Genomic DNA, 5841 nt, shown 5'->3' with positions numbered 1-5841 from the left:
TCCGGAGGAGGGGAGGGGGCAGGTGGAAGGGGAGGGGGCGGCGCGGTCCTAATGGTCTGATCTTATTCATCGACATAATATCATTGGCAGGCAGTAAGGACGTAACCAGCGCGCTAGAGGCTCGCGGTGCAAAAGTTTGTGAAAACAACGTGCACTATTAACAATTGTCACGGATATGTTTCACTATTTCGCTTTGGCATGTTGCTTTCATATTTATTTTTTTACCAGTGTGTTATGGATCGGGTGTGGGTGACTAGCCTAACAGGGGAAGTGCAGTGAATGGAGCGCAACTTGTGCGACAGAAGTTCAGGGGCGTGTTGTGGGAAGTGTTGCTCGAGGGGGTAAGCTGCCCTGAGAGGGAACTGCAGCCCAGCAAGGCATTCAAGGACGCTGGGTTGTGTTTCTTTGGCGTAACGTATGTATTGTTTCGGACTCCACACATATCCATAAGCGCAAGAGAGACAAAGTGAACAGACATATTTTTTTTCATTGTCATCTTTAATTTATTGTGTTTTGTCATTTGGTTTGGAGTCTTGGAGAATAATTCAATCATGTATCACCTTATTATTAGCCTACTGGCCCCTTACGTTTGCCTGGTAGCCGTAAGTTGACATTGCTACTTGCTTAAGCTGGGGTTGGCCCCTCTCTACTCTTCTTGATCCCGGACCGAGTTCAACTTTCCCTCTCTCTTCTTGAGTTTGGTTATTTGGTTGTTCGATTCGTGATGTTGGCCGATTTGGCAAGCGATCTCAATTAACTGACCCCCCGCGCACGAAGCAATGGCTTGGAGTCCCCGCTCCCCTTCGCCCACTTTACCCCAGCCCGTCTCCTCCGCTTACCGTACAAACACAGCTATTTACAACGATTCTTTGATAGATGCAGCAGAGGCATTTTGTGTTTGAATACAAACTTCGCGGGGAAGTTCAAAAACCGACAGACACCAAGACGGTACCTGGGTTGCGATGTAACTTCGAAAAATAGCCTCTCCTTGCTAAACGCCTGGTAGGTAGGCACGCCCCTCACGCGCGCACACCACAAGGAGTTGCCTACCCACCGATGTGCAGGCGCTCAGCAGCAACACCTCACCACCTATACACAGAACCGGTTTTTATTCTCACGCCTCGTTTGCTTTTCAGCTTGCACGGTACTCCTGAAAACATTGTGATGTTTTCAGTGACAAACATTATCGTTCTACAAAATATTATGTATTCTAAATTTTATACATTATTCATAATAACCGCACCGAGTTACAAACGATGTCGTAAATTCATGATCGCGGTCGATGGCAGTCATGAACATACGACAAGACGACTGTCCTGCCAATTTCTGCTAATCCAAGGAAACTTTGGTAAACACCTGGTAGGTAGGCAGGCCTGTTACACATGCGCCGCATGCGGACTTGCCTACCCACCTATTGGCAGGCGCTCACAATGAAAGGTTGCTTTGAGTCTCTTTGACACACTCTTCAATAGTTTTTTCACTGCTGCAGATCAGAAAGACTCGCATCGCGTCGGCATCACCCTTTTTTATCCCCTATGGACGCGCAGGAGCCATATGAAGCTGATTTTGAGAGTGGCCGGCGAGTATCCCGAGGGAAGTACCGGGCGACCAAGGTTCTCAGCCTCACGCTGCAGCGCCTCCCGCCCCGTGCACTGCTCTCTGACGGGATCCGCTTCACAGGCCTCGGCGGGGCGGGGCGGGGCAGGCGTGGCTGCCCAAGAACTGCTTTCAGCCATGCAGAGACTATTAATGAACGGTTCGCGAAAAAGGAGCCGGCGCCTCGCCGCCCACGCCGCCTCCACTGCGGACCACTTCCTGGGAGGAGTCTCATTTCGGCGGTGAGCCAATCGGGGTTCGAAAAGGAATCCGGGAGTCGCCCTGTGGGGTCGCCCCGCTGGCCGGCCGCCGCATACTCGCGCTGCAACCCCACTGGAAACCCAAGGGTATGAATGTCACACAAAAATGTGGCCACGAATCCGCCGCGGCTAGAGTCGCTTAATGGGCACCGACTATAGAAAATCTTTTTTTCGGGCAATATGATACCCGACGTCCCCAGGGTGTAAGCAGAAGCCAAGTCCCCGCTCTGCAGATAATCCCTGACTATAAGCCGAGAGCACCGGACGCAACTACACAAATACATAGTATGGGGCGCGGGAGCCCCCAACACACAGAGACGACTAGCCGACTGATTGCATACCCCTCGGCGCATACCCCTACACAGTTGTAGCTACAATCTGTGTAGCGCTGTGGCTCCATAGTATATGTCTAGTTGCGTCCGGTGCTTTCGGTTTTACTGTCAGATTATCTGTAGAGCAGGGACTTGGCTTCTGCTTACGCTCTGCGGGGGCGTCGGATATCATATTACCCGGAAGAAGATCTTCAAGTCGGTGCGGATTAAGCTGACTCTGGCCGCCGCGGATTTGTGGCCACAAATATATGGCAAAAAACAGTGACGTGCACCAGCACCGTAAGGTGAACGCCTGGCAGGTAGGCAGGCCAGTTAAGCGCAAGAGGTATGCGGACCGGCCTACCCATTGATTTGCAGGCGCTAAGCGTCGAGTGAAGATGTGTCATCAATGGGTTGTCTCGCATTCTAAATTCTATTTGTTGGCTGAGCGATATAGCGCAAAGCCTAATACTCAAGGAATCCCAAACGTTTCGTGTCTGTATGTTTGTTTCTGTCTCGATCCGATCGGACGAAATTTTGACCTAAATGTTGTATAATCGTGTTTACTAAGGTTGCGAACATGGTTTGCAATTTTTAATTTTGGGGTCAATTAGTTAATTTTCAAAATTTAAAAACAGCTTTGCGGGAGCAGTAGTACTGTCCAACCGAGTGTTGTTTGTTTTGTATTTTTCTTGTATTGTATTTCCGCTGAATAAGGGCGGAAGTAATTCCTTCACTTGATAAACCTTAGCCCACAGGGGGTGAGATAAAAAAAATACAGTAACAATTTTGTTACCCTGAAGTTACCCCCTCCCCCTCCCTTCCTATTGTCGCTGCCGCTGTTGTTCCTAGAAGCAGCAAGGTGTTTAATTTGGCGGGACTGCGTCGTGGCGTGCGCCACCTTGGCAATAATGTCCCCAGCGGTCCCTGGGCCGGGCCCGGCAGAGGTCGCCTGCGCTGGACCATAGAGCGGCTGCGGGGGCGGGGCGGGGCTAGGGAGCCTGGGCAGGGCGGACGGTACCGCGCATACCAGCGTGTGCGGGTGCGAGGGAGACGTAACGCTCCGCGGCGCACCACCCGGTAAGGAAGGCTGGGCTGCCCGCCCGGACCCAATTATCGCGGTGCACCAGTAGTGCAGAGACACACGCCAACTCGAATGGCCTGTTTTTGCCCTTTTTATTTTGCATGCCATAGGTGCACACTTCTGTTTTCAGAGTAGAGTGCAACTCCAAGCTGTGTTACTTGCAAGCTTACAACTTTGTAGAATTAGTCACTCAATGTTCAGCTTGGTGGTTGTGCTCTTTGCAAGTGTGCAACTGCTCTTGCTAAACACTTTCCCACACAGAGTGTGTGTGGTCCATTTATGGAAATGTTCAAGAGAAGAGTGGTTAAACACGTTCAAGTTCACTCTATAATCCTGTGACCTTACTATTACAATGTACTGATTTCTGTGTGCGTGCTTTTGTGTGTCAAAGACTTTTATGCCATCCTGAAATATTTGTGTATCATCCTATTTCGCTCATCGTGTAAGGCAATACTATGAAAAATTATTCGAAAATTAGCTCGTGAAGTGCAAACCAGGGTTATAGCCAAACCAGGACGTAATTAAAAGGCGAAAGTAGGTATGTTCTTTCATGGTAACTAGACGGCTGCATTGTGCGAGTGGCCTGCGAGCGCCGCGGGCGTCCACCTTCACCTTCACACTTATAACAGCTGTTTAGCCGATGCGGGCGGGAAAGGTTCAGTTAACGGGAAGAACTTCGTCAGAAGTCGGACATGATGATGGTTATTAGATTCATTTGGTGTTTTTATCGCCCCGATGTGTTTACTCCGTTTCCTAGCGTAAACCGTTCTTCTTTTCCTCCGTTTTGCTCTCTCGCATATTTGAAAATATGGGTGTATTTCGGAAAGAGCAGTCCAACAGCATACAGCTGCATTTGTATATTTGTTTTGCAAGAAAAGGTACAAAGTTGAACAATTTCATTTTGCTCTAATTTCTGCGTTGATTCCCATGAGTATTTTTAGATTTAAAATGTAAATGGAAAATATCAGTATGTACATTGCGTCTAATAAAATGCTGGCAGAGCATGAGACGTGGTTATTGTGGATCTGTAATGCGACTGGTACTGGTACAGAAAGTAGATCATCGAACTGATCAGAATAATAATTTGTTTAAAAGCCTGGGCGGTGGCGGTGCGAGCGCGTGCGCTAGTGTGGGCTGGCCTTGTCGTCCATCCCGGATCCCGCCCGGAGCCTGGAGAACGCATCCGTCCCAGCGGTCTGCAGGCTCCAGGAAAGGCTCCAGGAGAGGCTCCCAGGAGCCGGATGCGATGAGCCCGACAACGATGGTACCAGCCGTCTCCAGTGAATAAACTATACTTATGCACCTTAGTTGCGTACGATTTAATGATGGACAACCAATTAATTCCTTGTAGTTCCTTTTTTATGGTTTGTTTTCTTTAGGCTGCCGTATGGCTTCTTTAGTTGCACCTTGTCCATTTTTGTCACGTGTACATTGGAGCCCCTTTGTTTATAGTTACTTCGCATCGCTTTCAGCCCTTTTGGGTCGGACGTAAGTTGGTTTGCCTAAACACGTCCACGTGCCTGTGTGCGGTACAGTATTATTACTCTGCAAATCTAACTGTATAACAACTTGACAGTTTAAACTGCAAAATTTAGAACGTTGGAAGAGAATCAAGAAAGACAAGGGGTGGTGCAGCGGGGGGAAGGGAGGAGCCGCTGCCCATGGCCTTGGCACCGCGGTGCTGTCCTGTCGCCACGAGTTGCGTCACCGGCTTCCTCTTTCCGCGCCGGCGAGAGCGTCAAAGAAAGAGCGAGAGAAGAGAAAGAAGGCGTCCCACTGAGGGGAGAAAGAAAGGAGAGACGGAAAGAGAGCAGTCGGCCGAACGATAAGACGGGCGGTACGAGTTGTAGTTCCAAAATTGTGTTCCAATTCCAATTCCAAAATTAAAAGCGTGCTAGAAAATTATTGCAGTTGTATAAGATTTGGGGTTTGTAGGACATGCACATTATTTCAAAAAACTAACCTTTTTGATTGCATCAAATGCTTTCCTTCTGTCACGACCGCCACTCTGATTTGGAATTTACTACTTGCTTCCAGATCTTTCGACTTTTTTTTCGGCAGCATCGTGTCTGTTTCTTTTTCTTCCTTTTACCTTTCGCTTGTCGGCGCAGTGGGGCGCGGTGGGACGCGGTGCGGCCTTGTGGGTGGACGCTGCGGTTACGGGGTTAGGAGACCTTAATGCGCTAATGCCTTTCGACTGCTACTGATGGAGCTACTGCCGCCGTCTCACGGGGGCGTTGACCCCACAGACCGGGGCGGAGAGTTTGACTGGCTGCTCAAGGACGAGTCGAGCACTACTGTGGGTTGCAATTAACGAGAAATTTCCGGAAAGTACACATTTCCTTATTTTTTCCCGCTTGTATCACCCGCGTACTCCAGATTCTGCGTCGTTGTTGTCTCGTTACGTCGGTGGATTATGTTCTGCTGTGTGTGTGTGTGTGTGTGTGATTGTAACGCTTTATTGGCGCGGTTGCCCCGCCTCGCCATCCCTCCGTTTCACTGTCACTGCCGCCCTGGACCTCTTGCGCTGCCGCCGCCTCGGCGCGCCGTGCCGCCCTCCTCCGCGCTGTCATTCTGGCCAAACGCCGCC

Source organism: Frankliniella occidentalis, unplaced genomic scaffold, assembly GCF_000697945.3.
Source record: "Frankliniella occidentalis isolate FOCC.00 unplaced genomic scaffold, Focc_3.1 Scaffold69, whole genome shotgun sequence".
In the NCBI taxonomy this organism is placed as follows: Eukaryota; Metazoa; Arthropoda; class Insecta; order Thysanoptera; family Thripidae; genus Frankliniella; species Frankliniella occidentalis.
The sequence above is the reverse complement of the archived record's forward strand: the minus strand, read 5'-3'. Positions refer to the sequence as shown.